Raw genomic sequence first — 22,005 nt, 5'->3', positions numbered from 1 at the left:
AATAACAGTAGAATTTACATAATGGATTTGCTAGCATATTAGACTGGTTTTCTAGTCCATACACTCTTGTAAATAACCTCTACCTAGCCTTTTCTTCTCCCCTTTAATTTGTTCCTCACACTGAAAAGCAATCTCATTAATTTGCGTCAGAAATTGATAGAGTTGACATATTAAGCTGTGGACATTTGAATTCAGCTGAAGAAGATAGCCTGTGAGAAACAGAAGATTGTGAAACAAGATTTAGTATGCTGTTCGGTAAGCAACAAATCTTTGAGTATTGCTCACACAGGCTTCAAGCCAGCAGACTCCATCCAAAACCTTTCAATGCAAATTTCAGCAAACTACACACACTTGGAAGAAAAATGTTATATGAGGCTGCATATATAATTTATACTTTTAGCATTTCTGTGTGTAATTTCACAGAAAGTGGGATCAAGCAAAAATTATTAAATACGATCCTGCTTTATTTACAACATAACTCCAGAAATATTTTTTTCCTAGAAGTAATGAAAAATGATGCACCATTTAAAATTTAAAGGCATATGCCACAGACAAAAAAATTAGGATTAAGATCTTTTTTTTTACATCTTTCACCTCAAATCTACCTGGGAAAAGTCTGTTTTTCTTTATTGCTGAAGGATGTTATCAGAACACAACAGATTTTTTTCAGATTTAATCAGAGAGTTCTATGGCATTGAAAAGTCTAGCTGGAGAATCCTTTCTTTGAAAGCCCAAGAGGCTTACCTCATACATAAATATACACTTGAGGAAAAAAGGTCATGTTAGGAAGAAGTGAGCTCAAGGTAGTAAGTCCCAATTTCTCTGGTGCCAAAGAATTAATAAGTTGAATTAAAGTGGTTTTTTTTGTAATACTTATCAGCGAATACTACAATTACTGAATTCATGCCAAGAAACTCAATTATCCAAGGGAAAAGCCAAAGAGAGGCAGATTTCAATTCTGTAGAAGAAAGCATTTTCTGTCATGTGTCCCTGAGTAAGATAGAAAACAACATAATGTAATAAATTCTCAACACTAGAGGTACTAGAATACATCTGGGTCAAATATGTAGAAAGGAAGTGCTTAGGCTAATTTGGCTGTGGCACAATTACGAATATTTTATGATTCTGATGTAAAATTTGTGGTGTATCGACAATAATATCAATTGAGAACATCAGACAACAGCTACTTGTGTGAGATAGTCAGTTTTCATTATGTACCTAGACTCTCATTTAAGTATTAGTAAAAATGAGACATATATGTAATATATAATATAAATGAGGCCAGATATAATAAAGAATCTCACTGTATTTCCTTTGTTAGAAACAGTCCTTTTAGAAAGTCAGTAGTAAATTCACTATTATAAGAGTTGAAACCTCTTTAAAAGTTATAACTGGAAATTTTCTTCAAAATAGTTGTGGTAAAGTATCATTTCTCTCTTATTTTCATTCAATAGCTTCTACAATTGAGCATGACTCAAATACCTTTCCTTTTTGATGTATGAATGTCCCCCAACACATAGGGTGCTTTATAACAAGTTGCTTCGCTATATTGATTTTTCATGGAAAATGCATGCTAGTAATACAGACTCAAGAGAAAGAGAGGTATCTCCTATATAAGAATCATTCTGGAAAAATGAAATAGCAGTAAGTTTTAAGAAACTCTAAATAACTTCCAAAATATTGAAGCAAGTATTAGTGAACACATTAGCTAAAACCAGCATAGATAAAGTAATAAAAATCTTTCAAAAGAAAAAAACTAATAGCTGTCTGGACTTCAAAAATTTAAGACCACCAATCCAAGAATGATCTAGGATAACAAGTATAGTAATCTGTAGCGGACCCAAACTTTTATGTATTTATGTATGTATGTATTTACTTATTTAGTTACCTATTTATTTTACAGTTTATTTATTTATTTTGAGAGAGACAGAGAGACAGTGAAGGGGTAGAAACGGGACAAACAGGTTTTACTCTGTCAGCACAGAGCCTGATGCAAGGCACGAACCCACCAACCCTGAAATCAGGACCTGAGCCAAAACCAAGAGTTGGATGCTCAACTGACTGAGCCACCTAGACACCTCTGGACCCAACGTTTTAGTGATAGAGTTTAGTTATATTCTTTAGTTATATGGTGGTAGTATTCTGAAATAAATGGAACATCTGTTTATCACATCCGAAAGTATCCCACGATATTAGTATGCAGGATCACAGATTTACATGTACTATCTCATCCTCAGATCCACACTTCTAAGAGTACACCATTTGAAATACAAAATATCGAAGAATATCTTTGGAAAAGGAAACATGCCCTACAGCTGATACACCCTACATATACAAACCATTTTTCTGCAGTATTCTGTATGATTTCATTAAGAACAATATATCGTTTAATAATTTAGTATAGTATATTATTCAACCTAACATTACACCTAAAGAGGCTGGAAAAAGAACAGCAAATAAAGTCCAAAACCAGCAGAAGGAGGGAAATAATAAAGATTAGAAAATTAATCAATGATATAAAAAAAAAAGGGTAGAGGAGATCAATGAAGCGAAGAGCTGGTTCACGGAAAGAATTAACAAAATTGATAAAACCCTAGCCAGATTTATCAAAAGAAAAAAGAAAGGACCCAAATAAATAAAATCATGAAGGAAAGAGATCACTACCAACACTGCAGAAACTTGAACAATAAAAAGAGAATATTATGAGCAATTATATGCCAACAAATTGGGCAATCTGGAAGAAATGGACAAATTCCTAGAAACATAAACTACCAAAACTGAAACCAGAAGAAATAAAGTTTTGAACAGACCCATAACCAGTAAATAAATTGAATCAGTAATCAAAAATCTCCTAACAAACCAGGAGCCAGGTGGCCTCCCAGGGGAATTCTACCAAACATTTAAGGAAGGGTTAATACCTATTCTTTTGAAGCAGTTACAAAGAAAAAAAAAAGAAAGAAAAGAAAAGAAAAGAAAAGAAAAGAAAAGAAAAGAAAAGAAAAGAGAAAGGAAAACTCCCAAACTCATTCTATGAGGTCAGCATTACCTTAATTCCAAAACCAAACACCCCACTAAAAACGAGAATTACAGAGCAATTTCCCTGAACAACATAAATGCAAACATTCTCAACAAGATAGTAGCAAATTAAATCCAACAGTACATTAAAGGAATTATTCATCATGATCAAGTGTGATTTATTCCAAGCCTGCATGGGTGGTTCAATAGCTGCAAATCAATAAAAGTGATAAATCACATTAATAAAAGAAAGGAAAGGGACCACATGATCCTCTGGGGCACCTGAGTGGCTCAGTCCATTAAGAATCTAACTGAAGCTCAGGTCACGATCTCACCGTTCGTGGGTTTGAGCCCGGCATCAGGCTCTGGGCTGACAGCTCAGAGACTGGAGCCTGCTTCAGATTGTGTCTCCCACTCTCTCTGTCCCTTCCCGTCTGTCTGTCTGTCTGTCTGTCTCTCTCTCAAAAATAAACATTTAAAAAAAAAGAACTACATGATCCTCTCAACAGATGCAGAAAAAAGCATTTGACAAAACACAGCATCCTTTCTTCATAAAAACCCTGAAGAAAGTAGAGATAGAAGCACCATAACTCAAGATCATAAATGCCATATATGAAAAACCCACAGCTACTATCATCCTCAATGGGGAGAAACTGCGAACTTTACCCCTAAGGTCAGGAACATGACAAGGATGCCCACTCTCACCACTACGGCTCAACATAATAGTGGAAGTCCAGGTCTTAGCAATCAGACAACAAAAAGAAATAAAAAGCATCCAAATCAGCAAGGAGAAAGTCAAACTTTCACTCTTCGCAAATGAGATGATACTGTACATGGAAAACCCAAAACCTCCACCAAAAAACTGCTAGGTCTGATACATGAATTCAGCAAAGTTGCAGGATATAAAATCAATGTACAAAAATTGGTTGTGTTTCTATACAACAATAATGAAGCAGCAAAAGAGAAATCAAGGAATTGATGATTCCACTTACAATTGCACCCCAAACCCTAAGATACCTATGAATAAACCTAACCAAAGATGTAAAATATCTATAAGCAGCAAACTACAGAAAGCTTATGAAAGATACTGAAGAAGACACAAAGAAATGGAAAACTAATCCCTGCTCATGAATTGACTGGAAGAACAAATACTATTAAAAAGTCAAATCTACCCAAAGCAATCTACACATTCAATGCAATTCCTCTCAAAATAACAGCAGCATTCTTCACAGAGCTAGAATAAACTATTCTAAATCTTGTATGGAACCAGAAAAGACCCCAAATGGCCACAGTAATATTGAAAAAGAATACCAAAGCGGGAGGCATCACAATTCCAGACTTTAAGCTGTACTACAAAGCTGTAATCATCAAGATAGTATGGTACTGGCACAAAGAAAGACACATAAATCATTTTTTTATTTTTTTCAATATATGAAATTTATTGTCAAATTGGTTTCCATACAACACCCAGTGCTCATCCCAAAAGGTGCCCTCCTCAATACCCATCACCCACCCTCCCTCCGTCCCACCCCCCATCAACCCTCAGTTTGTTCTGTTTTTAAGAGTCTCCTATGCTTTGGCTCTCTCCCACTCTAACCTCTTTTTTTTTTCCTTCCCCTCCCCCATGGGTTCCTGTTAAGTTTCTCAGGATCCACACAAGAGTGAACACATATGATATCTGTCTTTCTCTGAATGGCTTATTTCACTTAGCATCACACTCTCCAGTTCCATCCACGTTGCTACAAAGGGCCATATTTCATTCTTTCTCATTGCCATGTAGTATTCTATTGTGTATATAAACCACAATTTCTTTATCCATTCATCAGTTGATGGACATTTAGGCTCTTTCCATAATTTGGCTACTGTTGAGAGTGCTGCTATAAACATTGGGGTACAAGTGCCCCTTTGCATCAGTACTCCTGTATCCCTTGGGTAATTTCCTAGCAGTGCTACTGCTGGGTCAGAGGGTAGGTCTATTATTAATTTTTTGAGGAACCTCCACACTGTTTTCCAGAGTGGCTGCACCAATTTGCATTCCCACCAACAGTGCAAGAGGGTTCCCGTTTCTCCACATCCTCTCCAGCATCTATAGTCTCCTGATTGGTTCATTTTGGCCACTCTGACTGGCGTGAGGTGGTATCTGAGTGTGGTTTTGATTTGTATTTCCCTGATGAGGAGCGACATTGAGCATCTTTTCATTGCCTGTTGGCCATCCGGATGTCTTCTTTAGAGAAGTGTCTATTCATGTTTTCTGCCCATTTCTTCACTGGGTTATTTGTTTTTTGGGTGTGGAGTTTGGTGAGCTCTTTATAGATTTTAGATACTAGCCCTTTGTCCGATATGTCATTTGCAAATATCTTTTCCCATTCCGTTGGTTGCCTTTTAGTTTTGTTGGTTGTTTCCTTTGCTGTGCGGAAGCTTTTTATCTTCATGAGGTCTCAGTAGGTCATTTTTGCTTTTAATTCCCTTGCCTTTGGGGATGTGTCAAGTAAGAGACTGCTACGGCTGAGGTCAGAGAGGTCTTTTCCTGCTTTCTCCTCTAGGGTTTTGATGGTTTCCTGTCTCACATTCAGGTCCTTTATCCATTTTGAGTTTATTTTTGTGAATGGTGTGAGAAAGTGGTCTAGTTTCAATCTTCTGCATGTTGCTGTCCAGTTCTCCCAGCACCATTTGTTAAAGAGACTGTCTTTTTTCCATTGGATGTTCTTTCCTGCTTTGTCAAAGATTACTTGGGCATATGTTTGTGGGTCTAGTTCTGGGGTTTCTATTCTATTCCATTGGTCTATGTGTCAAAAACAGACACATAAATCAAAGGAACAGAATAAAGAATCCAAAATCCACAAATGTATGCCCAACTGATCTTCAACAAAGCAGAAAAGAGTACCCAATGAAAAAAGACAGTATGTTCAGCAAATGGTGTTGAGAAAACTGGGCAGCAACATGCAGAAGAATGAAACTGGACCTCTTTCTTACACCATACACAAGAATAAATTCAAAAGAGATGAAAGACCTAAATGTAAGTCAGGAAACCATCAAAATCCTAGAGGAGAAAACAGGCATCAACCTCTTTGACCTTGGCCACAGCAATATCTTACTAGACATGTTTCCGGAGGCAAGAGAAACAAAAGCAAAATGAATTATTGGGACCCCAAAAATGAAGATAAAAACCTTCTGCACAGCAAAGGAAACAATAAGCAAAACTAAAAGGTAACCACTGGAATGGGAAAAGATATTTGCAAATGACATATCTGATAAAGGGTTACTATCCAAAATCTACAAAGAACTTATCAAACTCAATACCCAAAAACCAAATTACCCAATGAAGAAATGAGCAGAAAACATAAACAGACACTTTTCCAAAGACGATATCCAGATGGCTAACACAAATATGAAAAGATGTTCAACATCACTCATCATCAGGGAAATCCAAATTAAAAACATAATGAGATACCACCTCACACCTGTCAGAATGGCTAAAATTAATAACTCAGGAAACAACAGTTGTCGATGAGGATGCAGAGAAAGGGAAACCCTTATGCACTGTTGGTGGGAATCCAAACTGGTCAGCCACTCTGTAAAACAGTATTGACATTCTTCAAGAAATTAAAAATAGAACTACCATACAGCCCAGGAATTGCACTACTAGGTATTTATCCAAAGGATACAAAAATGCTGATTTGAAGGGGCACATGCACCCCAATGTTTACAGCAGTGGTATTAACAATAACCAAATTATGGAAAGAGCTCAAATGTCCATCGACTAATGAATGGGTAAAGAAATTATATGTATATATATATATGTACATATATATATTATATTTTACATTATATAATATTATATATATGTACATATATATGTATGTATATATATAACATTATATATGTACATATATAATATATATATGCTATATATATAATATGTACATATATATATATACACACACACACATGCACAAACACACACACAACACACACACACATACATATACACATACACACACAATAGATATTATTTGGCAGTCAAAAAGAATGAAATCTTTATTTGAAACAATGTGGATGGAACCAGAGTGTATAATACTCAGAGAAGTCAGTCAGAGAAAGACAAACATCATATGACTTCACTCATATGTGGAATTTAAGAAATGAAACAGATGAACCTAGGAAAAGGGAAGCAAAAATAAGATAAAAACAGAGAGGGAAGAAAACCATAAGAGACTCTTAAATACGGAGAACAAACTGCTTAGCTGCTGGAGGGGGAGTGGGCAGGGAGATTGGCTAAATGGGTAAAGAGCATTAAAGAGGGCACTAGCTGGGATGAACACTGGGTGTTATATGTAAGTGATGAATACTAAATTCTACTCCTGAAACCAATACTACACTACATATTAACTAATTTAGATTTAAATTTAAACAAGTTATTATAGTGTACTATTAATATTAGCATAGTACATTATATAACTAGTATAAATAACTAGTGCTACAACAACCAAACACATCCCCAAAATAACTAGGATCTCCAGAAGTTATCATAAATGCCATTATTCTCCTTCATATGGCTGTTATACCATAATTTTTTCTGTATCATGAAAATCTGAAAATGCCCTCTAAAATATATCTAGAAACTATGTTTGCAAATTAGCCTTTTGGAATAAATAAATTCTCTATGGCATATAAACACATTGTTCAGACCACAAGTGCAGCATCTGGAACAGTCAAATTTATTACTTTACAAAATTGTTGTATTTATTGGAAAAATGGTTTACTCAAGGAATCACTGGAATTATTGATCTTTGAGTTGCTACATACATAATCTGGAGATCAAAATATGCAACATTATATTTCACAGTGTAATATCTCTTAGTACTTTTGCTCATTTAATATGAAATTGTGTTTAACTATGTGAGTAATGTTGATTAGAGTATTATAGTATCAAGACTGTTGAGTTGAATTGTCTACTCTTTCTTTTTAAATACCTGTAAAGACATTAGAGAGATTTTTCTGGATCTTCTTTTTTTCACCTATATAATAAAAGGGTTGTCCTAAAAAATCCCTTTCTGCCTGTAAGTTTTCTAAATCTATGACTGAGCTTCACCTAGAAAACAAAGTCTATCTTCTATACCAATTAATGATGGAAATGAAGACAACAATGTCTTATGAAATTAACCTTACGAATATTAAAGTCAATGGCTCTAAGGGACTTAAGTGCACATGTCACAGGAATTCTAAAATACTATAGAACTAAAAGTAAGAAGTACAACAATTTTTACATGTCTGAAGAAGATTCAAATACTTTATATGTACACAGTAGCTTGCACAGAAGAAAAAAGGAAGGCATTGTCAATGTCTAACCAGAACTTTTACTACTTCAAAGTAAATCTAAAATAATACTCACCTGCCATAATAAACAAGTACTTTTCAGGTGAAACATAGCTTGATCTTATATTTTAAATGTACATAATAAGCCAAAACATAGGGAATCGATTAACAGAACAATTACTGAAACTTAAATAAAAATTCCAAATTATGAAAGCCCCTTGCATGTGTAAGCCAATCACTTTTTAAATCAATCTGACATAATAGCTCCATAGTTTCAAATCACTAAGAAACTATCATAAATACACAATAAAGAAACCAAAATTAAGTACAAAAAACCTCCAAAGAACTGGAAAGGAGTCCTGGATCTCTATTCACTAAACAGAACCTCATTCATGCAGCCAAATAGTTATTCAACATTTCCTACACATCAGCCAGATCTGACATACTGTGCTATATGCTGTGGCAACAGAGACATATTTCTTGCATTGACTGATTTCATTGTCAAGTGGATAGATACACATGAAAACTGTATGATGAAACTCTGTCTACAAAGAGTACATGAGAACGAGTGGACAATTCCATGGAGGCGTATGGAGCCATTAGGAAAAACCTCATAAAACAGTAAAACAAACTGAAGTAAAAGCTAATCTGAATATAAAAAAGATCAGTGGCTAAATTTCAAGTATGTGGGGAGAAGGAAAGGTGCAAGATGAAGTCTTCCCAACCATAGGAAGAGAATGACCTTAGTGCACTCCTGACAACTACTGACATTCAGGAAGCAGGAGTAGACTTGGACAAGGAGAGAAAGTTGAAATATGGAGACACATATAGGAATTTGGACTCCAACCCATCAGTCATGGAAAACCACTAAGAGTTTTTAAGTAAGAAGTATCAAGACCATGTCTTTTGCCCATTTCTTCAATGGATTATTTGTTTTTTGGGTGTTGAGTTTGATAAGTTTTTTATAGATTTTGGATACTAACCCTTTATCTGATATGTCATCTGCAAATATTTTCTCCCATTCTGTCGGTTGCCAAAGAAGACATCCAGATGGTCAACCTACACATGAAAAAATGCTCAACACCACTCATCAACAGGGAAATACAAATCAAAACCACAATGAGATACCACCTCACACCTGTAAGAATGGCTAACATTAACAACTCAGGCAACAACAGATGTTGGCGAGGATGCAGAGAAAGAGGATCTCCTTTGCATTGTTGGTGGCAATGCAAGCTGGTGCAGCCACTCTGGAAAACAGTATGGAGGTTCCTCAAAAAACTAAAAATAGAACTACCCTATGACCCAGCAATTGCACTATTAGGCATTTATCCAAGGGATACAGGTGTGCTGTTTCGAAGGGACACATGCACCCCCATGTTTATAGCAGCACTATCAGCAATAGCCAAAGTATGGGAAGAGCCCAAATGTCCATTGATGGATGAATGGATAAAGAAGATGTGGTGTATATATATACAATGGAGTATTATTCGGCAATCAAAAAGAATGAAATCTTGCCATTTGCAACTACGTGGATGGAACTGGAGGGTATTATGCTAAGTGAAATTAGTCAGAGAAAGACAAATATTGTATAACTTCACTCATATGACGTCTTGAAGAGACAAAACAGATGAACATAAGGGAAGGGAAACAAAAACAATATAAAAACATGGAGGGGGACAAAACAGAAGAGTCTCATAAATATGAAGGACAAACTAAGGGTTACGGGAGGGGTTGTGGGAGGGAGGATGGGCTAAATGGGTAAGGGGCACTAAGGAATCTACTCCTGAAATCATTGTTGCATATATGCATTGTGTGCACTATATGTTTTAATAAAACAACTTAAAAAAAAAGAAGTATCAAGATCAGGTTTTCATGTCAGAAAGATCAATTTTGTTTCAGTGAGTAGGTACAAGAATGATGGCAGTACCAGTTAAAGAGAACTAATACAATTAGCCATGGTTGGAGACAACCTCAACTGAGGTGAAACTACTGACAAGAAATATGAGGGAAACGGGGCTCCTGGGTGGCTCAGTTAAGTATCTGACTCTTGAACTCAGCTCAGGTCATAATCTTGCAGTTCGTGGGACTGAACTTCACATCAGGCTCTGTGCTGATAGCACGGAACCTGCTTTGGATTCTCTCTCCCTCTCTCTCTGCCCCGCCACCCACACTTGCTGTCTCTCCCAAAATAAATAAATAAACACTAAATTTTTTTAATATTAAAAAAAATTAAATGAATTTGAGGGAATGAATTTAAGAGCAATTGGCTTAGTCTCCCCCTGTATCTATTTCGACATCTGTAATACGGGAATTTAAAAAAACCTATTACCTGAACCTGAACTTTTATTGTTACTTGAAGATTAAATAAATAACATTTTGTAATAACAACTAATGTTCAAGAAATATTCACCAAGTCTTGAGAATTGGGAAGAAGAAGAAAGAAAGGAAAGGAAGGGAGAAGGATAAAAGTGAGGAGGGAAGAAAAAAAGCTTAAGGAGAAAGAGAAAGGTAGAGTATTGCATAACCAGTTAGCAGAGGCTCCCTCAAGGAAACTGCATTTTTTAATACTCTGCCTTTCTCACATGACTGCAATGGAAAAAGGCAGTGAATAACTGACCAGTCAGAAAGAACAGGTAAAGTACCATATTGGTGAAGAACCACTAGAAAGAATTAGAGGTAACACTTCATGTACTCACAAAGGTCCAGGAATAGCACCTATTTTTACCAAACTAGAAAAACCTTGTTTTGCAAGGCATTCTCCAGGAAACACAGAAGAGTCTTTCCTCAGTAGTGGGAAATAATTAGCCCTAAACTGAGTACTGATATGATCTCACCTAATAAATCTTAAAAGCAAGACCAGAAGTGATCAAACTCTTTCCAACTAATTTAAATGGGTACCAGCACAAGCACAGGAACACAGACACACACACACACACACACACACACACACACACCCTACCCTGGCCAGTTGCAACACACACACACACACACACACACACACACACAGCATCCAGTAAGATAAAATTTACCATATCTGCCATCTAGACACTAATTAGAAGGCTTTTCTTAAGTTTATTTATTTATTTTTGAGAGAAAGAGAGACAGAGAGACAGACAGAGAGAGAGAGAGAGAGAGAGAGAGAGAGATGAGGGGAGGGGCGGAGAAAGAGAAGGAGAAAGATAATCCCAAGCAGGCTCCACACTATCAAAATAGGGCTTGAACTCACGAACTGTGAGATCATGATCTGAGCTGACTGAGCCACCCAGGTGACCCCACAAGGAATTTTTAACAAGCAGGAAAATATGGCCCATGGTGAGAAGAAAAGTATTCACCTGAAAGTGACCCAGAACAGGTAGTATTCACTAACCATTGCTAAAAATATTGGTGAAGGACATTAAAACAATTATGTTTTCCCAGCTTCATTGAGGTATAATTGACAAAAATTTTATAGATTTAGGGTTTACATCATGACTTAACACTCACACACACTGTGAAATGATTAGAACATCTATCATCTCGCATAGTTACCATGTGTGTATGTGTCTCTGTATGATGAATATACATATGATCACTCTCAGAAAATTTCAAGTATATAAACACAATATTAACTATAGTCACCTTTCTGTTTATTAGATCCCCATAAGTTATTCGTCACTGAAACTAAATCCTTTGACCAGCATTTCCCCATTTCCTCCACTTCCCAGGTGTGTGTGTGTGTGTGTGTGTGTGTGTGTGTGTGTGTGTGGTTTGAGTTTACACTTTAAGATTCCACACATAAATGAGATCATACAGTATTTGACTTTCTGTCTGACTTAACTCAGTATAATGTCCTCCAGGTTCACTTATGTCACAAATGATGGGATATCCTTCTTTTTTTAAGGCTGAATAAAATATATAGTGTACATATATAGCATATTTTCTTTATTCATCAACCGACAGACACATAGGTTATTTCCATCCCATGCCTATCGTGAATAATGTGGCAACAAACAAGGGAATGAGGATATCTTTTCAAAATACTGATTTCATTTTCATTCAATATATATATACTAAAAAGTGAAACTGCTGGATCAGATGACAGTTCTATTTCTTCAGTAATTTTTACATTATTTTCCAAAACGGCTGCAGCAATTTACAATCCTACCAACAGTGTATAAGAGTTTCCTTTTCTCCACACCCAACACTTTTTAACTTTTGATGTTTTGATAAAAGCCATCCTAACCGGTGTCAGATGATATCTCATCATGGTTTTGAATTGTATTTCCTGATGATTAATGCACATGCAAAAGAATGAAATTGAATCCTTATCATATACAACTTGCAAAAGTTAACATGAAATGGATGAAAGGATTATACGTAGACCTAAAACCATGAAATTTCTATCACACAGAGAAAAATCTCCTTGACAATAATCTAGACAGTGACTTTTTTCATCAGATACCAAAAGCACAGGCAACAAAAGCAGCAATAAATGAGTGGGGCTATAACAAACTTTTCTTTTGCACAGCAAAGGAAACAATCAACAAAATGAAAAGGCAACTTACAGAATGAGAGAAAATATTTACAAACCACGTATCTGATAAGTGGTTAATATTCAAAATATTTTAAAGAACTCCTACAATTGAATCTCAGTTAAACCAATAAAACAATTGAAAATGGGCAGAGGATCTGAATAGACATTTTTTTTAAAGAAAGCATGTTAGATGGTCAATAGGTTTATGAAGAGTTGATCAATCAGGAGCAGTGATACCTCTAGCTTTGTTCCTCTTTCTTTTGGCTATGTGGAGTCTTTACTGGTTCCACACAAATTTTAGGACTTTTTTTCTATTTCAATAAAAAGTGCCAATAAATGTCTATTGGAATTGCACTGAATCTGTATGGACATTTTAACAAGAGAAATGCTTCCAATTATTGGAAACAGTGTATCTTTCAATTTACTAGTCTTATAAATTTTTTCATCAATGTTTTACAGTTCTGAATGTATAGATGTTTAACTTTCTTGTTAAATTTTTCCTAAGTATGTTACTCTTTTTGATGCTATTGTAAATAAGATTTTCTTAATTTTGTTTTCAGATCATTGTTTGTATAGAAAAGCAACTGACTTGTATGTTGACTTACATCATACAAATGTACTGAATTCATTTATGAGTTCTAAAAGTTTTTGGTGGACTGTTTAGGGTTTTCTGTGTCTAAGAGCATGTCATCTAACAAACAGACAATTTTATTCTTTTCTGATATGGATGTGTTTTATTTTTTTCTTGTCTAAATGCTCTGGCTAGGACTTCTGGTAATAACTTGAATAGAATTGATGAAAGTGGGCATTCTCAGTGTTTTTTCCTTGATATTAGAAGAAAAGCTCTCAGCTTCCACTATTGTTACATTAGTTGTGTATGTGCCATATATGGCCTTTCTTATGCTGCATTTCTTCTATAGCTAATTTGAAAAATCTTTATCATGAAAAGATTTTGAATTTTGTCAAATGTTTTATCTATAAGTATGACTTGTACCATATGACTTTAGTCTGTATTTTGTTAACATGGTGTATCACATTCATTGATTTGCATAAAATCAACCATCCTTGCTTTCCAGAGATAAATCTCACTTGATCATGTTGTATCTTTTCTTTTTTTTTAATACATATATATATATATATATATATATATATATATATATATATATATTTAAATTTATATCCAAGTTACTTAGCATATAGTACAACAATGATTTCAGGAGTAGATTCCAGTGATTCATCCCCTATGTATAACACCCAGTGCTCATTCCAAGTGTCTTCCTTAATACCCCTTACCGATTTAGCCCACCCCCCCCACAACCCCTACAGCAACCTTTTTTGTTCTCTATATTTAAGAGTCTCTTCTGTTTTGTCCCCCTCCCTATTTTTATATTATTTTTGCTTCCCTTATGTTCATCTGTTTTGTATCTTAAATTCCACATATGAGTGAAGTCATATTATATTTATCTTTCTCTGACTAATTTCACTTAGTATAATACCCTCCACATAGTTCCATAGCATAGTTCCATCCATGTAGTTGCAAATGGCAAGATTTCATTCTTTTTGATTGCCAAGTAATACTCCAGTGTGTGTGTGTGTGTGTGTGTGTGTGTGTGTGTGTGTGTGTGTATACACACCACATCTTCTTTATCCATTCATCCGTTGATGGACACTTGGGCTCTTTCCATACTTTGGCTATTGTTGATAGTGCTGCTATAAACATGGGAGTGCATGTGCCCCTTCGAAACAGCATACCTGTGTCCCTTGAATAAATACCCAGCAGTGCAATTGCTGAGTCATAGAGTAGTTCTATTTTTAATTTTTTGAGGAACCTCCATACTGTTTTCCAGAGTGGCTGCACCAGCTTGCATTCCCACCAGCAGGGCAAAAGAGATCCTCTTTCTCTGCATCCTCGCCAACATCTGTTGTTGCCTGAGTTGTTAATTCTAGCCATTCTGACTGGTGTTAGGTGGTATCTCCTTGTGGTTTTGATTTGAATTTCCCTGATGATGAGTGATATTGAGCATTTTTTCATGTGTCTATTAGCTATCTGGATGTCTTCTTTGGATAAGTATCTCTTCATGTCTTTTGTTCATTTCTTCACTGGATTATTTGTTTTTTGGGTGTTGAGTTTGATAAATTCTTTATACATTTTGGATATTAACCCTTTAATACGTCATTTGCAAATATCTTCTCCTATTCTGTCGGTTGCCTTTTAGTTTTGCTAATATCATGTTGTATCTTTCCAATGTGCTATTAATTTTGGTTTGGTAGCATTTAGGAGGATTTTTACATCAATAGTCAGCAAAGATACTGGCCAATATTTCTTAAAGTGTCTCTGCTTTGATACAAGGATTAATGTTGGCCTTGCTAAATAAGTTTACAAATATTCCTTCCTCTTCTATTTTTGGAAGAATTTGAGAAGGATTGGTATTATTTTTCAAAGTTTGTTAGAATTCACCAGAAAGACATCTAGTCCCAAACTTTTGTTTGGTGGGAGGTTTTTGATTACTGATTCAGTCACCTCATTACTGGTCTGTGCAGATTTTCTGTTTCATCATGATGTGTTCTTCTTTGGTTGTGTGTTTTTAGGAACATATCCATTCTCTCTAGGTTATCCAATATTTGATCATATATTTGTTTATAGTAGTCTCTTTTAACTGTATTTCTGTGGCATCACTTCCATGTCTCCTCTTCCATTTCTGATTCTATTTATTTGAGTCTTCTTTTTCTTAATCTATCTAAAATTTTGTCAATTTTGTTTTTCTTTTCAAAACATCAGGTCAAAGTTTTATTGATCTTTTCTATTATTTTTCTAATCTCTTCTTCATTTATTTCTACTCTTATTTTTATTATTTCTTTCCTTCAACTAATTTGGGGATTAGTTGTTTTTGTTGTTTGTTTGTTGTTACTGTTATCTAGTTCCTTGAAATAATGTTATTTGAGAACTTTTTTTGTTCCAATATGTATTTATATCAATATTAATTTCCCTCTTAAAGCTGCTTTTGCTGCATCTTTTAAGGTTTAGTATGTTGTGTTTCCATTTTCATTTGTGTTAAGATAACCCCTTATTTCCTTTTTTAATTTTTTTGACCCATTGGTTGCTCATAAGTGTGGTAATTCCCACATATTTGTGAACTGTCCACTTTTCTTCCTGTTTCTGATTTTTAGTTTCATAACATCATGGTTATAAAAAAATATGTGACATGATTTGAATCTTCTTAAATCTACTAAGAACTGTTTTGTTGTTTAACATATGATTTATCCTGGAGAATGTTCCACGTGTGCTCAGGCAGAATGTATACATAGCTGAATAAATGTCTACTAAGTCCACCTGATCTGATGTAGGGTAAGCCCATTGCTTTTTTATTGATTTAATCTGGATGATCTATCCACTGTTGAAAGTAGGGATTTGAAAGCCCCTGCAATCATTATATTGATGTTTTTTCACCTTCCATCCTGTTACTATTTGCTTTATATATTTAGGTGTTCCAATGTTGTGTGCATATATATTTACTATTGCTATACGCTCCCGAAGAATCGTCCCCTCTATCCATTACTTAATGACTGCATTTGGCTATTGTGACTGTAAGAGTTTTTATCTGATATATGTATAGCTAGCTACCCCTGTTCTCTTTCGGTTACCATTTGAATGGAATATCTTTTTCTAACCCTTCACTTCTAGCCTTTGTGTGTCCTAAAATTAACACAAATCTCATAGGCAGCATATTATGGTATCTTGCATCTTATTTTTAGCCATTCAGTCACTCTATGCTTTTGATGGAAAAATTTAGTCCACTGTAATAATTTAAAAAATTATTGATAGTTAAGGACTTAATTTTTCATTCTTTTCTTACTATTTTTTTTGCTTTTACTTTCTTCCTCTCTTGCTGTCTTCCTTTGTAATGTTTTGTAGTGGTATGTTCTGATTTCTTTTTCTTTATATCTTGTGTATCTACTGGAAGTTTTTCTTTGTGGTTTCCAATGAGGCTTAAATAAATCATCTTACAATTATAACAATCTATTTTAAGCTGATAACTTCAACTGCATTTTATTTATTACATACATGTATATATTTTTAACATTTATTTATTATTGAGAGACAGAGAATGAGCTGGGGAGGGGCAGAGAGAGGAGGAGACACAGAATCCGAAGCAGGCTCCAGGCTCTGAGCTGTCAGCACAGAGCCTGACACAGGGCTCAAACTCATGAACCGTGAGATCATGACCTGAGCTGAAGTCAGACGCTTAACCAACTGAGCCACCCAGGCACCCCATAACTTCAACTGCATTTTAAAACTCTACAAACTTACTGTTATTCTCCCTCCATATTTTATGCTATTGATGTTTTATATTGCATATAAATTGTATCTCTTTATATTGCATATCCAATAACAAGTTATTGTAGCTTCAGTTATTTTTAATACATTTTTATGATTTTGTACTAGTTATACTAGATTTGTGCACCACTACAATATTAGAGCAGTTTGAATTTGACTAAATTTATATTTACAGTAAATTTTATACTTCCATCTGTATTCATGTTGTTACTTATCATACTTTTATTTCAATTTAAGGAGCCCCTTCCAGCATTTATTGTAAGGCATGTCTACTGGAGATGAACTCCCTCAGCTTTTGTTTATCTAGGAATGTCTTATCTCTATTTCATTTAAAAGAATAGCTTTACCACGTATAGTATTAGTAGTAGGCAGGTTGTTTTTTTTTTTTTTTTTCTTTTAGTACTTTGGATATATCATCCCATTCGCACCTGGCCTGTAAAGTTTCTGCTAAGAATATCACTGATAGCCATGTGGTGGGAGTTCCCTTGTGTGTGACAAGTCACTTTTCTCTTGTTGCTTTCACAGTTTTTGTCTTTAACTTTTGGCAACTTGAATATAGTGGGTCTCAGAGTAATCTTCTTTGAGATAATCTTGCTTTGGAATCCTTTGAGTTTCATTATCTGGTCAAATCCCTTGATGATACGGGAGTCTTCTGTCATTTTTCTTTAAATAAGTTTTCTGCTCCTTTCTCTCTTCCCTTTGTGGGACTCCCATAATGCATATATTTTTCTCTAGTTGAATGTCCCACAGTTCCTATATGCTTCCTTCACTCTTGTTTTTCTTTCTCTTCCTCTCAGTGGCTAATTCTGAATACTCATGTTTATTTTTTTTTTTTTAATTTTTTTTTTTTTAAATTTTTTTTTTCAACGTTTATTTATTTTGGGGACAGAGAGAGACAGAGCATGAACGGGGGAGGGGCAGAGAGAGAGGGAGACACAGAATCGGAAACAGGCTCCAGGCTCTGATCCATCAGGCCAGAGCCTGACGCGGGGCTCGAACTCATGGACCGCGAGATCGTGACCTGGCTGAAGTCGGACGCTTAACCGACTGCGCCACCCAGGCGCCCCTGAATACTCATGTTTAAATTCCCTGACTCTTCTGCATGATAAAGTCTGCTGCTGAAGCTCTCTAAAGAAGTTTTCAGTTATGTCACTATTCTTAAGCCTCAGACTTATTTGGTTTTATATTTATGATTTATATTTCTTCACTAAATTTCTAATGTTGTTCATGCACTGTTTCCTCAAATTCATTTAGTTGTGTAAATGTGTTCACTTTAATCTCAGTGAGCTTAAGATGACTTTGAATTTTTTCGTCAGAAAATTTGTAAATTTCCACTTCTTTGGGGGTCAATTATTGGAGGTTTATTCATTTACTTTGGTGGCACCACGTTTGCCTGAATCTTCATGATCCATGTGACCCTGCTTTCCATCTGTGCATTTGAAAAACCTAACCCTTTGCTGTGCAGAAGCTGAGCACTGGGTGTTGTATGGAAACCAATTTGTCAATAAACTTCATATAAAAAAAAAAAAAAAAAGAAAAACCTAACCCTCTTCCAATCATTATGGACTGGTTTCAGCAGTTAAAGACCTCCTTCTGTCAGGTCCTCAGGCTTCCAGTATGCTTCCAACATCACAGTTGACCAGAATTAGAGCAAGGTCATGTGGCTGCCCCTGAATCCTCAGTGGGTTTTGCAGTTGTCAGGCCTGTTACCAGAGGCCTGGGTTGACACAGATCATGTCTGGTTCCTGATTGGAAAGAACTTCCTCCAGAACCTTGATCAGTATGGCTGGCACAGGACCGAGGTCTGCCTCGTGGTCTGTATTTGGGACTCTAAATGCGGGCCTGTTACCAGGTGTGCAGATCAATGTGGTTCCCACGTGGTTCTTCAGAAGGCTCCCCTGTCAGGTAACTGGGAAGGTCCCTGGGTGGAAAGGAACACCCCCTGAGCATGACTGTGAGGAGTTAGAACTGGGTTACAGTTAGACCAAAGTTGGAAGGCCTACCTCCAGGAGAATGGATGGACACAATCCTGGTGAGTCCCTGGGCAGGTAGGATCACTCCTGTACCATGACTGAGAGGGAATGGAGATTTTATAGTGTGGATTCAGGATCTATTGTTGGACTGAGATTGGTGGGGCAACTTTTTGGGGCATGGATGTAACCTCTGGCAGCTCGCTGAGCAGGCAGGACAGCTCCCAGCCTGAAGTTGGATCCCAAAGCTCCCTCAAAGTCATCTTTGTCCTTGGATGATTACCAAATCATTGTTGGGAGGGGCACAAGCAGGAAATCTCCTTTACCTATATCTTGTTTCTATCACTTCAAACATCTAAAACAGTTATTAAAACTATTCTATATATTCTAATATAGAGACAGGGGAAATAAAGGCCAAAATCAAAATTTAGGTGTAAAATTGACAATGTAGGAGATGAAAACATACACTGGAATGGATTAATAGATTAGTCATTAAGATATAAAGGTAGATACTGTACAAAATAAAACAAAGAAGGAAAAGAAAATTAGGAAAAAAACTGAACAGAGCAAGAATATGCTCTGGGACAACAACTTCAAGAAGCTTAATTTACATGTAATCAAAGTTCACAAAGGAGAGGAGAAAGAGGAGATGAAAGCTTAGGGGATCTGAGTTAGTAATAAATTGGACTTCATCAAAATTAAAAAGAGTCTCTTCTATAAAGAATCTATTAAAAGAATTAAAACACAAGCTACAGACTGGGAGAAAAAGCTTGTAATTAACATATCTAAAAAAATGGGCTTGCATCAGAAAATATAGAAAAGCTCAAAACTCTATAGTAAGAAAACAAAAATCCAATTTAAAAATTGGGTACAAGATTTAAATACACACTTCAAATTATGTTCCATTCGGCAAGCATAGGAAATACAGCCAACATAATTAATGCTTAGGGCAATGCAAATTAACACCACAATAAGATAATATATACTTCTAACACTAAAATTAGGAAGACTGATAATAACAAGCACTGGGTAGATGTGGAGGAACTGGAACTAATATATTCCACTGATGGGGATAAAACACAGTTCCTGCGAAAACCTGTTTAAGAGTCTCTTAAAATGTTAAACACAATTCTAGCATGTGATACAGCCATTCCACTCCTGGGTATTTACCAAGAAAAATAAAAACAAATGTTTATATAAATACTTATATGCAAATGTGCACAGCAGATTTACTTATAATATCCCAAACTACAAGCAACCCAAATACTGATCAATAATTAAATAGATAATCTGTGCTGCATCCATATAATACTATTCAACAATAGAAATAAATGAATTACAGATACATTGTGTAACATAAAAGAATCTTCTGAATGCAGTAAGTCAGAAAAAGTACATACTGTACAATTTATATAAAATTTTGGGAAATATAAATTAACGTGCACTGAGAGAAACCAATTCAGTGGTTGTCAAGGAATGGGAGTGAGGACCCAATGGAAGTATTACAAAGAGACATAAGGAAACTTTTAGAGGTGAAGCATATTTATCTATTATCTTGATCGTGGTGATGGTTTAAAATTTCAATATTTTTAGTTTGTTATATGTCAGTTTTACTTCAATAAAGATTATAATAAAAATCAGTTAGAAGTTTGGCATAAGTTTTACATGTAATGACCAGCTGAGCCTTTACAGACCATGCCACACATAATAGCAGTGGTCAGTTACTTCAACTGACATTAATAAGCCGAACAGTTCCTATACCTACATGCACAATCTAGTTCTATCCTATGTATTTCACTTTAAACAAGCAATCGTGAATTGAAAGCACACAAACTAAACAGCGGAAAGCTAAAAGAACTTTTAAAAAGTGGGGGGGGGGTAGTTTAATAGATCTCTTGGACAACATTAAGCAAACAAACATTCACATTATAGGGGTCCCAGGAGAGGAAGAAAAAAGTGTGGAAAACTGATTTGAAAAAATTATAACTAAAAGCCTTGCTAACCAAGGGATGGAAATAGACATCCAAGTCCAAAAACCAAAATTCCAAATGAGATAATCTGAAGGAGGTCTGCACCACCACGTATATTCATTAAAGTGTCAAATGTTAAAGAAAAGAGAATCCCTTGTTGACCTAGGAAAGTAGATAGAGTAGAAAGGCTCCAGGCTCACTTTGTCCCATGGATACACCTAGATAACACTTATATCAGAGTAAATGAACCAGAAAATGACCGGAAGACTGGCAGAACAGATTTTCCACAACTAAATGTAGAGAAGAGGTCACACTGAGAAGGTAGAAAGAGTGGAAATGTGGCCAGGAGCCCAACTGACTGGTGGGATTGTCTGCAAAAGGAAAGACACCAGGACACAGAAAGGGAGATGATCAGACCCCACACCAGGCACCCCAGGCACAGGGGACCCATCTGGGAAGAAAAATCCCCATAACATTTGGTTTTAGAACCCAGAGAGGGCTAATTTTGTGAGTTCTTACAGTGAATAGGGCTTAACCCCTTGAATTTTAAAGATCAGCAAATCCAGCTCCAGGAGAGCCACCCAAAGTGCAAGAGGAAACAGAGTCCCTGCCAATAAAAAGACAGCATAAGAAACAGCCCCCACTGAGATACAGCATAAAAGCAAAAGTTTGAAAAAAGCCTGGGGTATACAGGAGGGAGATTTATTTACTAATCTCAGAGCATGTGCTAAAGGGCAGGGATCTTTAGAAGACTACTCGAAGAATAAAAGAACTCATGGGCAAGATTTCCTTGGCCCAGCACCCAGCCTAGATATATGGACACCTGCAGGATTCAGTGCAGTGCAAACACTCTCCACCTAGCTTCCTAAGAGTGTACCCAAC

General features: G+C 35.8%; 1 protein-coding gene across 1 annotated transcript in view; it reads right to left on the bottom strand.

Moving 5' to 3' along the window:
• Positions 1-22,005, bottom strand: part of MALRD1 (MAM and LDL receptor class A domain containing 1) — a 794,572-nt gene that overhangs the window by 576,666 nt on the left and 195,901 nt on the right. The window lies entirely within an intron of this gene.

This window comes from Lynx rufus, unplaced genomic scaffold, assembly GCF_022079265.1.
Source record: "Lynx rufus isolate CCGP_SWC_20201006 ecotype Redwood Valley unplaced genomic scaffold, mLynRuf1.p SCAF_7, whole genome shotgun sequence".
Lineage (NCBI taxonomy): Eukaryota > Metazoa > Chordata > Mammalia > Carnivora > Felidae > Lynx > Lynx rufus.
Note: the sequence above shows the minus strand (reverse complement) of the source record. Positions and strands in the feature narration are given on the sequence as shown.